Source organism: Amblyomma maculatum, chromosome 1 (genome assembly GCF_055883805.1).
Source record: "Amblyomma maculatum isolate TAMU_Amacu chromosome 1, ASM5588380v1, whole genome shotgun sequence".
In the NCBI taxonomy this organism is placed as follows: Eukaryota; Metazoa; Arthropoda; class Arachnida; order Ixodida; family Ixodidae; genus Amblyomma; species Amblyomma maculatum.
In genome coordinates this window covers 34742748-34758471 of record NC_139344.1, presented here as the reverse complement: position 1 = coordinate 34758471, position 15724 = coordinate 34742748, and the positions used below count along the sequence as shown (strand labels likewise).

At 47.9% G+C, this 15724-nt stretch overlaps 1 long non-coding RNA gene across 3 annotated transcripts in view; it reads left to right on the top strand.

Moving 5' to 3' along the window:
- Positions 1 to 15724, top strand: part of LOC146202116 (uncharacterized) — a 674799-nt gene that overhangs the window by 351511 nt on the left and 307564 nt on the right. For all 3 annotated transcript variants that reach the window (XR_014703645.1, XR_014703646.1, XR_014703647.1), the window contains one exon: positions 5057 to 5177. This is a non-coding gene — a long non-coding RNA (uncharacterized LOC146202116). The remainder of the gene's footprint in view (positions 1 to 5056; positions 5178 to 15724) is intronic.

The window sequence follows — 15724 nt, the reverse complement described above, 5'->3', positions numbered from 1 at the left end:
GTACCGAAATAAATAAGTAGAATATGGAGAAAATCCGGCATGTTCTAAAGAACGGTGGTAGCCGTAAAGCGGTGAAAATTAAAGTAGTCATAGGTAAAGTCAGATGTATGCGCTATGAGACAAGGTTGGCGATTTCATTAATAATATATTTACGATAATCAAAGTAGCTTAGGAGTTCTATGACCTATACATTAGCCAAAGTGGTCAGGACAATAACGAAAATGACAGTAGGCAAGAGCAATGAGACATTACGCCATTAACAAACCGGACGAGGTTAAGAAAGCTTTGAAAGATATGAAAAGGGGGGAAGCAGCTGGGGAAGTTGAGGTAACTACAGGTTTGCTGGAGGGCGGTGGGAATATCGTGCAGCTAACATTTCCTTAATTCATAAGAACTGGACGCCAAGGACTTGAAAAATTATAGATCAATCAGCTTACTATCCGTTGCGTAAAAGATATCTACTAATGTATATAATCACTATTTGAATCAGGGCACCCATAGACATTTTTTTTGTTATTTATACGTAATGCTAGCCTCAAGGTGAGACTGTAAACAGGAGTGGGAGATATGAAGTATAGTATAATTAATACAACCGAAAAAACAATACAAGGCACAGCAAGCCTGCTTCCGCAAACCGACACGCACAACTGGGTAGATGCAACCGCGAATAACAGAACAGAATTCTGTGAAAATCAATAGAAAGAATAGCAAAAATACAGAGAAACAAGTAATGTACACGTGGCAGAGTTCAAAGCGCCTACCATCGCAACTGAAGGCATCATCCAGGGAATTAACCAAGGGATCAAGCAGGTTTTCCGAAAGGGCACTCTACCGTCGATACTATCTATCAACCAGATGATACTATATACTATCAACCGGGTGATAGGAAAGTACTCTGAATATAACCAGCCTTTATACACATAGCATTCATTGATTAAAAGAAAGCATTTGACTCGGTGGAAATCTCGGCAGTCATGCAGGCAGTGCGAAATCAGGATGTAGATGAGCCATATAAGTAATGGCTGCTCAGTAGCCATAATTCTCCATACAGAAATTAATAAAATCCTCGTAAACAAAGGTGTTAGAAAGGGAAACACGATCTCCCCAGTACTAGTCACAGCTTGCTTAGAGGAAGTATTCAGAGGCTTGAAAAGGGAGGATTTATGGATAAGGCTTGATGGATACTGCGATTCGCGGATGACATTGTTTGCTAAGTAACTCGGGGAAAGAATTCCAATGGTTTGGTTCGGTTTGTGGGGTTTAACGTCCCAAAGCGACTCAGGCTATGAGAGACGCCGTAGTGGAGGACTCCGGAAATTTCGACCACCTGGGGTTCTTTAACGTGCACTGACATCGCACAGCCCACGGGCGCCTTGCTTTTCGCCTCCAACGAAAAGCGGCCGCCGAGGCCGGGATTCGATCCCGCGTGCTTGGGTACAGTAGTTGAGAGCCGTAACCGTTGCACTATCCCGGCGGGGCAGAATTCCAACGAATAAACGGAAAGGTAGGCTTACAATTAATATGCAGGAGACATAGGTAATGTCTGATGACCTTGAGAAGGAACAACAGTTTACAATAACTGGCGAAACACTGGAAATGATAGGTGAATGTGCCCATTTACGACAGGTATTAACCGTAGATTCCGACCACGAAAGGGAATAACTGGGAGAACAAGATTGGAATGGAGCGCGTTTGGCAAATACTCAAAGATTATGACTAGCAGCCTACCGGTAAGAAAATATATAACAGTTTCACCTTATCGGCACTCACCTAAGGGGCTAAAACGTGGAGGTTAACGAAAAGGATTCTGCTTAAGTTGAGGACAACGCAGAGACCTATGGAATGGAAAATGGCATTTGTAACGTTAAGAGTGGGAAGCGTGCAGAGTGGGTCAGAGAAACAATTATAGCTAATTACATTGTAGTGAAAATCAAGGAGAAGAAATGGTCACGGGCAAGACTTGCGAATACGAATTTAAGCATCCCCTTTTTGGCAAGAAAGGGCGCTATCCAGGTCACCAAGCGCGCTTGCTCACTTTGTTGTCGAGCCGCAGCTGTGAGAGCCCCGAATTGGCGCGGCGCCCACGACGTGATTGACGTAACTTGAGGCGTGATCTCCGTCGTCAGGTGTTGTGTTCCGACGCTAGATGACAGATGGCGGAAGAGAAAACTTAAAAATTGCCGAAAGCGTCCCCAATAACTCTCAGCCTGCTAGTCAGCCTGGTAATAATAGTATCGGCGGCACTTGGCAAGTTGCACGCGCAACGCGGGCGCGCGTTGCTCCTTTCGGTGTTAATGTTCGGCAGCCGTAACTGAGGCCGGAAAGATATTTGCCAAAATCATTTTCAAATCAATTGTTATTTCTCGCTCTCGCATTATTTCTTAACGCGAAAACAAGGTGTAGGGCATTCATTTCAGATTATTTTATTCTAAAGAACCCCTTAACTTTGGTCATTTGGCTTGTTATTAATGTTATTAGGTCGCTTGATTAAGCATGGCCACACTCTCGAACCCTTTCATCATTGTAGAGACACATTTCGCGGATGACGCACAACATCTGTCTCAAAACGACGGCCATGGCTTCTGAATGTTGCCCTTGAAGCGCCTCGTTCCGATCAGTACCGAAGTGAGAGAGAGAGAGAGAGAGAGAGAGAGAGGGAGAGAGAGAGAGGGAAAACTTTATTGAAGCGAATGTGTTTTAGACCGAAAGCTCTCTAGAGGAACACGTGAAGTACTTTTCTAGCTCTCCGCAGCGAATCAAATCGGCTGGTTGGCGAAACTAAGTCGGATAAAAGTCGCGCGTGCCGTCCCATGCGCGCTTTTTCGCCGGGTTGCGCGCGCTTACGACCTTTTTTTTTCTTTTCCTTTTTTTTTTTCGTAACTGCACGCGTGCGGTCCCATTTTCCCAATTCCTCCAGAATGCCCATTTTACTTCGCGTAGGAGGCGAGATAATGCTATATAGGAAATCAATAAAACAATTTTCGCTTTAATTTTAGGGGTCATTACGGGGAGGTTGCATAGGGGAGGGGGTGACGGCGGTAAATTTATGCTGGAAGAGACAGGGTGCGTCTTCAAGCTATTACGACGCGTTTGCCGGGAAGACCCCGTCGCTGTATGAGTAAGCGTGCAAAGCCTTGAGCTTATCGCGTGTTTATTCAATGCGCCCTCCCTCGGATGGCGTGTGCACTTGTTTGGTACGAAAGCAAACCTTTGGTGCCTTCTCTCGCAATGCGCGCGGCTGTATATACAGAAACTCGGGTGGGCGGAAGCCCTCTCGGGCAGCTGCTCCAGAAAAGAACTTGCTAATTGAATCATCTGCGCGTTCATTAAGACCGTTCTCTCGTGGCACTCGGGAGCTTCCAGGTAGCCTTCCCGCCATCTTCGGTTGACGCGTCTTTTCACTTTGTGGTGCGCGGCTGGCTGGCGTCCTTAGTACCTGGCTTAAAACGCAGTTCAGGCGTGAATAAGCATAATCTTACCCTCTCGACTTGGAATCCGTGGAAACCCACCTCACGTACTGCCATTTTACGCAGCTGCTGTTCTCAGCAGTTTCAACTCAACTTGCTGTCTTCTTGTATCGGTGTCTATAGCAGCGCGCCCTCCGCTTTTCCTTTTTTGCCTAATTTTGTTTCGCCTTTTTTGGGGGGAGCGTTTTCATACACTGCCTCGTGCTACGTTACAGCATGTTCTCGCAACAGTACCCTGAAAGATGTCTTCTTTAAATTCAGAACTGCACTGTAGCAGAGCTTTCAAACGCCCCTCAATCTAGTGATCAAGAGCCAATGTTCAGCGACTACCAGCGGGAGGCATTAGTATCAGAACGAACTGATCGCGTCATGCCTTGTTTTTCGAATGACGTGAAACCGTTTTACTTGCGACGCTTACTCGGGAGAAGCCTTAATCAAACGAACAGAGAAATTTATACGTTTCTAATATTTATTAGTTCTTTGAGACATGCAGTAGTCTGGCAGCAATAGACAGTAATATGACCCGGTAAATAAGAATGGGCGTTTCATGCCAAGTGATTGAACAGCAAGCAATGTACCATTGAAATAAAAAGTGAAAATATATTAGTTGATATTGCCGGAATGTTATTACTGGCACCAAAATTACTGGTGGCAAAAAAAAAATGGCGCAAAATCGGGGGAAATATATTTTCCCAAAAGGGAGTTCGTATTATTTCTCGCTGACGTAAGAGAAACAAATTACAAGGGTTCAACGCTGCTGAACCAAATATTGAGCGAAAGCATTAGCTGCGGTTGACCGAGCGTTCTTCTTCTCTTTTTCTTCTTCCTAAGCCCACATATAAAGCCCCGCTTTAACCAACCGATATGAACATGCCTTAGAGGCCTATAGGGGTAACGTGAATGCCAGGGTCCTAGCAGGCTGATTCTGACATAACCGTCCCATGTGAAACGAGAGACCCAAGTTGGCAGCTCCTGCCAGCCCGTGTGTCACGTGGGGTGTGACATCACAGCGTCACGTGGGTAAGACGTAACTGCGCCGGGTCACACGAAGGCTTGAAAGTGCGAGTAGTATTGCTTTCACAATAAAAAGAAGAAAATGCAGCAAGCGCGAATTTAAGAGATTAAATGAGGTACAACGTATGCTGGTGTCTAATGCTCCCTGTTCCGCTGTGTGTTGTCGCTGTGGAAATAACCTTCTCCTGGGGTTCATAAGAAAGGAAGGGCAATGAAATATCCACTTTCGGAATGTGTTCGGAGGGCCCACGTTGGTGCCATAAAATGTTTAAAAAAAAAAGCAACAACAAACAAGTCGAATTGCGCCGCCACGAGAATTGCACTGGATGTTATTTTCCTTAAGCCTGTGTTGCGGGTGCAGAATACGCGGTACAGCACGTCATGACTCTTAATGACGGGACAAAAGGAATCACTTCCGGTGGGACGCACCACCGCATTGCGACGCGTGCGAACACTCGTGCGGCACTCGCGTTCCACCTGTTTGCAGTGCCTGCCCTTTTCTTTGCATTTTTTTTTTCTCATTGGGTCGCTTCAAGTGTTTGTTGTTGCCATTTTCTTCGTTTCGCCCCTCGCAGACGCATGCTCGGGAGCAGCTCCGGACAGCCGCAGGAGATCGGAGGATGCCCTGAGGTCGTGTCTCGCGCGCGGATGACTTTGAAGAAACTTTGTAATTTCGCCTGACGGGACTCGACGAACGTAAGTGCCCGCAGATCACCTTGTTTCTCGGAGTGTGTGGTGCTAAGGGCGTCCGACAGAACGACCTGGATAGCGTTTCGTCGCAGTGGCTCGATCTCCCTGTCTCGGCGACAGCGTTACACGGTGCACACCCTGACTATTTCTTCGGCGCGTTTCTAAACACGAGCAAAAGCGGACGTTTGTAACGATGACCGCAGGCAACAAGTCCAAGCCTCAGCCCTGAACCTAGCCCCTGTGCCGCGTTCCAGTAACTGGCTTGTTTGTCTACTGTGCGCACTAAATATGGTGCGTGCATCCCACGATGGCGCTTCCGCCCGCTGTCGTCAAGGCGAAGCTAACTTCAGGAAGATGTCACGTTAGCTGGCTATGACTGCAAGCAACAATGTTGTATTATTGCGTTCCGGGAAATGGCGAGTGAGTTTTTTCGGACATAAACGAAAAGATCAAATAGAATGATCTGATGAATACGAGAACTTACTGTGGACTCCTTCCTGCAAGACTTCATGGTGCGCTTAGGGCCTTTTTGGTGTGGTATTTTTCATTCCTGTCTAAAGAAAAAAAAAAAAGGCTAACCTCGGTCAGTCACTTCCCTCACAAATAATAAAAATGGCGCAGGCAATAAATATTCTTCACCTACTATGGTGCTTGAGTTGCGTTAGGTGTAAAAGATTCCATGAATATCGAAAGGAAATGGTGAACGCGATTCAGCGGCTCTTTTCTAACTGCTCGGTTGTCTCTGCTGCCACCAGTTTCTTAAATTGCTTCGAATAAATTTTTCAGCGTTGCTAGCTTATTCTCATCGTGGGAAGCCTCTTTTTTTAGGCTTTTGAAAGTTCCTATACGAGAGCTAGTATCAGCCCTAGAACAAACCTACAAGAATGGATCTATAATGTACTACAGTGATGGAGAGTAAATGGCCGAGCGTTGCTCGTATTTATGGCAGAGGGCACTTTTTGTGTTGTGATTCATTCTTGTGCAATTAATGCCCTAAATCCCACGTCGATGCATAGCTATTGTGAAACTGTGCTATGTTAAATTAAGGAGATGGTAACAATGCCGATGTATATGAAATAATCCGCTGTTCTCGTTTCCCTGTGAAGTCAAAACGTCCATGCTAGTACAAATCGCAGACATGGGCCATTCACTATGTGTGTAAGCCCCCTTCCGCTAGCATTTTCTTTTCGTATATAGTTCAAAAGAACCGGCCATTCCTATTAACCATTAAATTTTGACTCCTTCGATTTGTCTGCCTTAAGCATTCAGCTTCAGCCTCAACAAGATGCAATTGCCCTAGATAAGTTCTGGGGCTGACAGTTCAGCGCAGCTTTTGAAAAGCGCACGCAACGGCTCGTGCCTCCTGCGTACGCGCATCTTTCGTTACCGTGCCGGGATCGACCAGCGAATGTTAAGTTTTCTCGAGGCGTTGGTTGGGAGCATGAGAAACGACGCCCGGTGACATCATTTCTGACTCCCGGCGCAGCGCAGTTATTGAGGCTTGCTCAAGCCGACTTCAAGACGCCGCTGTAACGAACATATCGGCTCCAGGGTGTGTTTACGGACGCGGAGTATTGGCTGCGCTGCTCTTCTTTGCAGCTTCGGCAGGAGGTAACAAAAAAGTAGGGAAGAAAAAACTCGGCGCCCACGTAGGCAGATGAAATGTATCCGCCGCCGGTTTGCGGGGAACACGTTGTATTGATTTACGGGGCGCGCTCGCGGCCTGACGAATTACAGAGTGGTCTGCGCGGTGAGTGTTCGTGTGTCAACGTCTTTCTGTCGCTCTGCCATCTCTCCGTCTCGTGCGCACTCGGGCGCACACGGAGCGGCCTCGTTCTTTGTTCTTTCCTCTTTCTCCCCCCGCTCGGACACGTTGATGAATAACCATGTTCTACAACAAAAGTGCGTGCATTGCACCGGAGGCATGCCTTTTTCCGGGTCTCCACGAAAGAAACTGTTTGGAGGAAAGAACGCAGATTCAAGTGAAAACCCAGAGTTCCCCAAAGCGAGCCACCTGCGCCGCCAACTGAAGATAGACAGCCTCTCTCGCTGAGTGTGGCGCGTGCGGTCTTTCTTCGCGCGATCCGAGAGGGCGGTCGATCGTCGCAGGCGACACTTGGGGTCCCCCGCTGTGCCGGAAAAAGAAATACCACCGTCGGCAGCAGCTACAGGGGATGGTTACAGCTAGCCGCAATCTTTGCTCATGGCTGCAGGCAGCTTATATAGACTCGGGACAAGCATCTTGCGCGTAGATGCCGCGCTAGTTTGTTTGCTTGGAGGGCGCTGCGCCAAAGGGCAGCGATTGTGCAAAGGGCGCCGCTCCAGGGCTCCTTACTTCACCCCTCACTCCCCTCTTGTGTGGCGCGTGCGGCCTCGTCCCTCCTTTTCTTCCCTTGTTCGTCGGCTGAGCGAGTCAAAGCACACAAGTTGACCGAGTTCGGAAACTCTTACGAGCTCTTCCGTGCCACATACCCATATTCATAGCTGAGGTTTTGAAAAAAGGAGATGAAATATTGCGCGTACTCTACAGTTTTTTGTTGAGTAAATTATTTTTCAGGGCTTCTTCGTTCGGCCCAGGCTTCAGCGGTATATCTATGATCGGCAATCTTGTGCAGGAACTCCTAACAAATTTACAAGAATTTGGTTAAACCACAATCATACTTACTAGAACTTAGAATAAAATTCGTGGAAGGAGTGAGTGAGTGACCAAGTTAGGTATGTATTTAGTTTTGCAACAGGAGGCCTTGGTTAGGGATATGATTTAGAGATTTTGGAGAAGTTTGGAGGAGATTTCGCTATCGTACTTTCTTTTTAAATAAAACCGCGTGGTAACAAAAAGTGTCTTGTCGACACTAGCAAATAAAAATGTGCTTATTTGAAACGCAACCTTTTTTCGTTTCTCATCCGAAAACGTCGCCTGTGAGACTTAAAAGGGAAATGCGAGTTTTTGAAACGTCAACTTCAGATTTACTTTAAATAAATGTATAAATGTGAACAAAAACACGCATGCATCGTTATACTTGTTCAGACACTTTGCAAGGGTGTGTAGTAATATTCCGGTTCAGTCGACCACGGCTGCCCTTTTTCGTACCAACCCTGTAGCGTCGTGGCCGACAATACGCCTAACGAAGAGGTTAATGCAAGAGAAACGATGCGTATCCGCATGTCGCTGTTCCCACTGTTAACGGCCCTAAACGAGCTAATCAAGAGCGAACGGTTGGGTACAGAGTCGATCACATACATTGAGCGCTCGAGCGGTATGCCACGTATCAAATCAAATATTAACGCAGCTGCTTTAGTAGTGACAATGCGATTGTGTATGTGCGGTACGCGTGACTGTGCTGCTGCTCTAGAGCGCTAAAGTATTACCAGTAAAAGTTTGCGTCTGGCTTTGAATTTCCCCTTATTTCCTCCGCGCAGCTCCTCTGGACCACTCTATACACAAGTGTGATCGACTCTGTACGTTTTATTTAGGGCGTCGGCGGCATACTTTTTCGTTCTGCATGAAGATAAAGAGTAGAGGAAACCTGGGAGCTGCCACTTAGCGCCTCACTGCTGCCTAGTGGAGGCTGCAGTCTTTTCTGATGCTCGGATTGCTCTGGCGCAGACATGATTTGCTAGTGCGCGAGTGGCAAGAAAGGCAAGCCGAGTACGGCTGTTATAATTTAAGAACGCTGCCACTGCATAAATCGGAATTCGTCAGGCTTCCAGTAGTCACGCCTTAGCGTCCGGTGAGTGGCTTTTGCGAGAGTACACTAAGCCTGCGAAACTCTGATTTAATATACACGTTACCTGCTCCTACCGCGAACGGCGAGCGCCGTTAATAAGCAAATACAATGAGAGGTTCACAACACTGATGACATAAGACTCGGCGCAAAGCGCCGAGCTAGTTGTTTCTTAATTACCGCTACCATGTTACATATAGGTATATAATGTGTATACCTTCGGTGTCAGGGGGCCGTTCTTCCGGAAAGGGCGGCGTTCCTTTTTTAGATTACATTTTTTGTTTTTTTTTCACAACAGCTATTCCGAAGAGCTAAATCGGCGTGTTTCAGAATTATTCTACGGGGTCGGGATCAGGAAAGGTTGTCGCCTTAAGCTTCATTATGCAAAGAGAAACCTTTAATTTGCCTAGAACGACGGATACAGTAGCTTGTTATACTTATTTGCATGCATGAAGGAGAAAAGAAAAAAGAGGCTAGGGCGCGCTGTTATTAGCTGCTGATACATGCAAATTGTTGCATTGATGCAGACAATACGTAGATGAATTGTAGATGAATTATTTACTGGGAGATTAAATGGTTTTATACTGTGAGCTTCTTTTCTCTAGATCTACTTGCCACCTTCTTCCGTGGCTTCTTCGGAGACACCAATCGAAATACATAACCACACCAACCAAGTTAGCAACGAAAACCTTTGCCTATATGGGACGAGAATATGAAGAGCAAGTAGGACGATGACTAAACACAAATTGTCAAAAAGTTACCAGGTCGTTGGGTGGGAGAAGCCGGTGCAGACGCTCCGGGTGGTCAGAGTTTTGCAGGGGTCGGTGAAGTAGGGCCTCGGTAAGCCCAGCGGAAGGCTAGGCCACCGGACGGGTCCCAGTAGAGGCAAGAGGCCTCGGGTTGCCGTTCCACGGCCGATGCGTCAGGCCTCCCCGACGTGCCATGGGCCCAGCACGGCACCGAACGCCCGTGCCGGTGATGAGCCGCAGTTACAGCAGCGGCGATGATCTGCAGCTGCAGTACTCCCAGGTCCGATCACCCAGGACAGGAGGAGGGCCAGGACAGGTTGCAGTAAGCAGGTCCCAGGTCTGGATACACAGGTCAGGCCTGGCAGCGGACGACCCGAGCTCTGTGGACGACCGAACAACAGCACCGCTGCTCGCCTGTTCTCCTCTCCTTGTGCCTCGCGCTCCTCGAGCCACCCTCCACGTTCTTCTCTTCTTTCTCCTTTTTCCAAACATGTTTTTTTTTTCTTCGTATTTCCTGAGTTTCTTGTTTTTTTCTGTACTCACACACAGGTTTTTCAAAAATATGCCCCCCCCCCCCCTCCCCCCCGGCCCTTTTCTCTTTGAGAAGTCTTTTGTTTCGGTGAAAAAAAAAAAAGGAAAACACTTGGATCAAAGACAGTGATGCGCTCTTTTGGGGGACTGCAAAATAACACTGCTGCACAAATCACTGCACACACCACAGCGCGGCCACACCATTGATACTGTCTGCTGTGAGTCTGGGTCACGCGTACACACACGAAAAAAATAAACTGTGTAATAATACAAGTAAGTAACGTTAACACTTAAAAAGGGTTAACATAGACCGGTCAGAAGAATGTTGTAAAACATGAATCGTCACTCATTCAGGACCGGCTTAAATAATCTGCGCCAACGTTACTGGAGCCTTTAATGTGTTCAACACGGAACGAATACTCCTGCAATACCAGCCTCCATCGCAGCACACGACTGCTTAAATGTTTGGCCTGCGTGAAGTACTGAAACGGTTGGTGGTCTGGATAGTAAAATTACGACCATACAAGAAAATATTAAATTTTCCAACCGGCCACACGAGTGCGAAACATTCCCGTCATAAGGCGGAATAACGTGTTTCCCTCTGAAGAAGCTGCCGACTCGCTTGATGCCTTCTTTTCCGGGACCAGGATCTGCACTGGTCATTGGCAAAGGGGTTTCAGACTCGACTTCCTCAACAACTACGATAGATGGAGTTTGTAGGGCCTGCATCGGCTGGTGCTCTTCGTAGCGTTTTAGCAATTTTATGTGGAATAACTCATTTCCAGAGCCCACGTCAAGCCAGTAATCTGTCATTTTTTTTGCCAGTAACCACAAAAGGTCAATCCTTTCCAGTGCATAATGAGCTTGTTATGGAATGCGGGTAGGAGAATTAGAGCTCGATCTCTCACCTTCAACTTTCTACATGATGTAGGTATATCAGAGTACATCTTCTGTAACCTCTGGGCCTTCATCAAATTCTGCTGTGCAATCTGCAGCGTTTCTTCTAAACGCTCCCTCAAATCAAGGACATACCCGTATGTTGTTCTGACGGTGTCCGACAGTTTCTCAGCCGTCCAGAGCTCTTTTAAAATGGTAACTGGCCCTCGGACTTGACGGCCATGACGGTTCAAAGGGAGAAAAGCTGGTGCCTCTCTGTACGCAAAAAGCAGCGGATCCAGGTAACGATCTCATGACTTCGGGTGTTCTTGGAACAACTTCCGCAGCATACTCTTCAAAATGCCATTAAACCGTTCTACCAACCCATTCCCCATAGGATGGTACAGTGTCAAACTTAAGTGCTTGATAGCTAGCACATCGCTCACTTCCTGCATTAAGGGAGACGTGAAGCATGAGGCCCGATCGCAATGGACCTCCAGCGGGAATCAAATCCCGGAGAACATTTGCAGCAAACCCTCAGCCACAGTGGCTGAGTCGATGACCGGTAGGGCTACAGCCTCGGGAAGCCTGGTGGCAAAAGCCACCAAGGTAAGGATATATCGGTTGCCTCTAGATGAGGTGGTGGTTAACGGCCCGACAATATTCACAGCCACCCGCTCAAACGGTGTGGAGATAACAGGCATGAGTCCTAGTGGAGCGTTGCTCAGCTTTCCTTTCGGGACAGTCCTCTGACATGCATCGCACGATCTCACAAACCTCTTAATGTCAGCTTGCACCCCTGGCCAGTAAAAGTCATCAAGCCCTCTCGCTGTAGTTTTCCTGACATCCTGGTGGCCAGCAAGTGCACTCTCATGTGCCTGCACGAGGATCTGAGGGCGCAAAACCTTCGGAACGACCGCTTGTTCGATTGTTTTTCCAGGACAAACTTGATATGTTCGGTACAAAATGCCGTCAACGAGATGGAAGGTGTAGGCAGTCTGCCCGTTTCCGGAATAGGTTTTCTTCAATTTTCGACGACACACTTCTAAGTTGGCATCGTCTTCTTGCTTCTTGCGAAAAACGGGCAGATATACTTGGTGCGCGGTTTGAGTGGCATCCAAACCAATGTCTGAAACTTTCGCAGCCAGAGCCGTGAAAGAAGCACTGAGCCCATCATCACTGGCAGGTATGCTTCTCTGGCCCGTCAAGACTGTTGGAACGACGGCGAATGGGGCGCTTGCACCAGGAACGTTACCGATAATTGCGTCATACAAAGGCGTCGGCAGGCACTTAGCAATATAGCCTTGCCTGTGAAGTATGGCGACCTGATAATGACTTCGGCCTCAGGCGCTTAGATGTAAGAACCATCCGCTAAACGTAAGAATGCTCGTTCACCAGTGTACGCAGTCTCGGGAACCAGAGCCTGACGCACCACGATGCTATTAGATTCAGTATCGCTCCGCACCGACACTGCTTGTCCGAACACTTCTTCACGCTCCACCAGCATGCTGGTATTCATTGAAGTAGGACGATGAGCCCAATCTTCCCCTCGAACATCTCCGCATGTTCTTCCCAGCTGTCGACCAGGGCAGGAATCTCGAGGGGACGTGCAGCATGCAGATGTATCCCGATCACTTGAACTTCTGCGTCGACACAACTGAGTTGCATGCTCTGATTTGCAATATAATGTGCAGTATGGGGGCTTCAATTTTGTACGGCAATCCGCCAACCTATGTCCGATCGTCTCGCAGATGCAGCATCGAATTTGAGTCCTTGGGTTTGGGGCTGCGTCCTTAGGTTTCGCTAAATTCTGCTCAACTCTGTCTTTAAAAAACGCGAGGTTATTCTGTCGTTGAGCCTCAAGAAAGTGATCGGCGGCCTCAGCAATCTTGTCCACCGTTTTGCAATCACGCCCTCGCAAGAACAGAACTAAATGATTGTGGCAGCTGTTTAAAAACTGCTCAGCCACTATCATGTACGGACCACTTCAAATGTGCGACCTTGTCCTCGCATCTCAACCCAGCGGTCAAAAATATTTAACAGCCTTGAAGCGTACTGGGAAGCAGTCTCGACATCTTGCGGCTTGCTTCCACGAACCTTCTCTCTGTAGCCCTCAGCCGTGAAACAATCTCCGAAGTAACGCAAGTTTCGCTACCTCGTAATTCACTGAGTCCTCAGGAGAGAGTCGTCCAAAGACTCAGAGCTTCTTCGCCGAGGCACAGGCTCAAAGCCGTGGCCCAAATCTCTTTCGGCCAGCCCTGGCCAATGGCGACGTGTTCAAAACGCTTCAAGTACGCGTCCAAATCGTCCCTTGCCTCATTAAACTGTGGAATCAATCCATGAGGAATAACTGGGAAAGCCGAAGCCAGCACGGTACCGTGCTCAGCACTTCCAACACTAGGAACGTTTTTTCCCAATTTCGCAGCTAGCACTCGCGGCTGCAAATTCTTTCTTTCTTGCTCTAAGCGCTGCTTAGCTCTTTCATGTTCTGCAGCTTTCTCTTCGCGTTCTGCAGCTCTGTCTTCCTTCGCCTTTTGCAATTCTTTCTCAACCCACTCGCGCAACTCGAGTCTCTGCAAACCCATACGTTCCCCTACCGCGAGCAACTCTGTAGCGCTCATTTTTCTCCGATCTCTAGTCGCGCGAAAATGCATGCTTGGCTGGCCTGGTAATGCCGTGGATGCCAAAATTGTGAGGTTCTTTTCTTTAGATCTACTTGCCACCTTCTTCCGTGGCTTCTTCAGGGACACCAATCGAAATACATAACCAGACTGACCAAGTTAACAACGAATACTTTTATCTACACACATGGACATGACGAGAGTATGACAAGCAAGTAGGACGAAGACTAAACACAGATTGTCAAAAAGTCACCAGGTCGTTGGGTGGGAGAAGCTGGTGCAGACGCTCCGGGTGGTCAGAGTTTTGCAGGGTCGGTGAAGTAGGGCCTCGGTAAGCCCAGCGGAAGGCTAGGCCACCGGACGGCACCCAGTAGAGGCAAGAGGCCTCGGGTTGCCGTTCCACGGCCGATGCGTCAGGCCTCCCCGACGTGCCAGCCCAGCACGGCGCCGAACGCCCATGCCGGTGATGAGCCGCCGTTACAGCAGCGGCGATGAGCTGCAGCTGCAGCACTCCGAGCTTCGATCACCCAGGACAGGAGGGTAGCCAGGACAGGTAGCAGTAAGCAGGTCCCAGGTCTGGATACACAGGTCAGGCCTGGCAGCGGACGACCCGAGCTCTGTGGACGACCGAACAACAGCACCGCTGCTCTTCTTCTTCTGCCTTGATATATGGCACATACCCATGAAGGGGTATTGGCCAGGGTTCAGTGTGGACTGCCAAATGTCCTACACAAACTGAGTTAGTGCATAAGTAATTGTCAACTAAACAAAAACATAAGATTTAAGATCACAAAATTGATTGAAAGGAAAAAAAATACGAAGCAAAAAAATTGGAAGTTTGTAAATTTGGAATAAAATTGGCAAGGGAATCCCTCGTGCGTCGCGCTTCTCGAGCCGCCCTCCACATTCTCGTATTCTTTCTTCTTTTTCCAAACGTGTTTTTTTTTTCTTCTTCGCGTTTCCTCAGTTTCTTGATTTTTCTCCGCTCACACACAGGTTCTTCACATATACTTTATTTGCTTAGAAAAGTCGGAAAAACTGGATTTGTTACGAGAACGAATGAGTTTACTTCGTACAACAAAAATAATTTTACCTCTGAAAGTTCATTTTTTTAAATTACTTAAAGCCTTCCCTGTAACACCCTGTATATATATATATATATATATATATATATATATATATATATATATATATATATATATATATATATTGTTGCGAAGAAGATGGCAGTGGTGCGAAAGGAGCTATCGCGCTAGGCCAGTCATTAAATCATATCGTTCGCCCTGTCACTATTTTGTGCAGTCTTCTTGCTTGCCGCCACGTAACAACATAAACAATTGACGACAGCGTATTCTAGGTAATGCGGATGATGAGAGGTAGCATGTTTTCTATTCTGCTTTTGTGATTTATACGTTTTTAAAATTTATGATCAAGCTAGCACACATGACGCGCTCTTTGGGGGATGCGCCGCTACCGCTGACGGATGATGCGATGAGCTTGGAGATCCTGGCATCTTTCACGCGCGGCTTGCAGCTCGCACGCCCGCACTTCGTGCTTCGCACGTCCCCTTACATTTGCTGTTTTTCCATCCATCGCTCCTGCCGGAAACGTTTATGTGGAAGCCCCGGCTTTGGTATACGCTTGCGGCGATGTTGTTTCTCCGTGCGTCTGCGCGAACTTCACCGGCAGATGGGCAACTCCGGCACTGGCAGCGCAACGTTCAGCGCCCTGCATGCTGCAACCTGCAGTGAAATTTCTCGAGCCAACTGCGGTGCCCCAAAACTAACCCAAGGACCGCAGGGAGCAAATAGGAGGCTGTTTTACAGCTATGTTGTGACGCCAGCGTTCACGGCATGGCGCGGAACAGGTGCGTGTTCTCTCTGTAGAGGCTGCGACCGCTCGCCTCAAGCAGCTAAAGACGCCCAATTGAGCCGCAAAGGGGACTTACGCCTGCGCCTGGATTAGTAGTCGTAAAGAAAAGCCACAGGAGCAGTTTATCGCTGGGTGGACAACTGTTCTGCACCGTGAACAAATTAAGGAAGGAGTGCAAG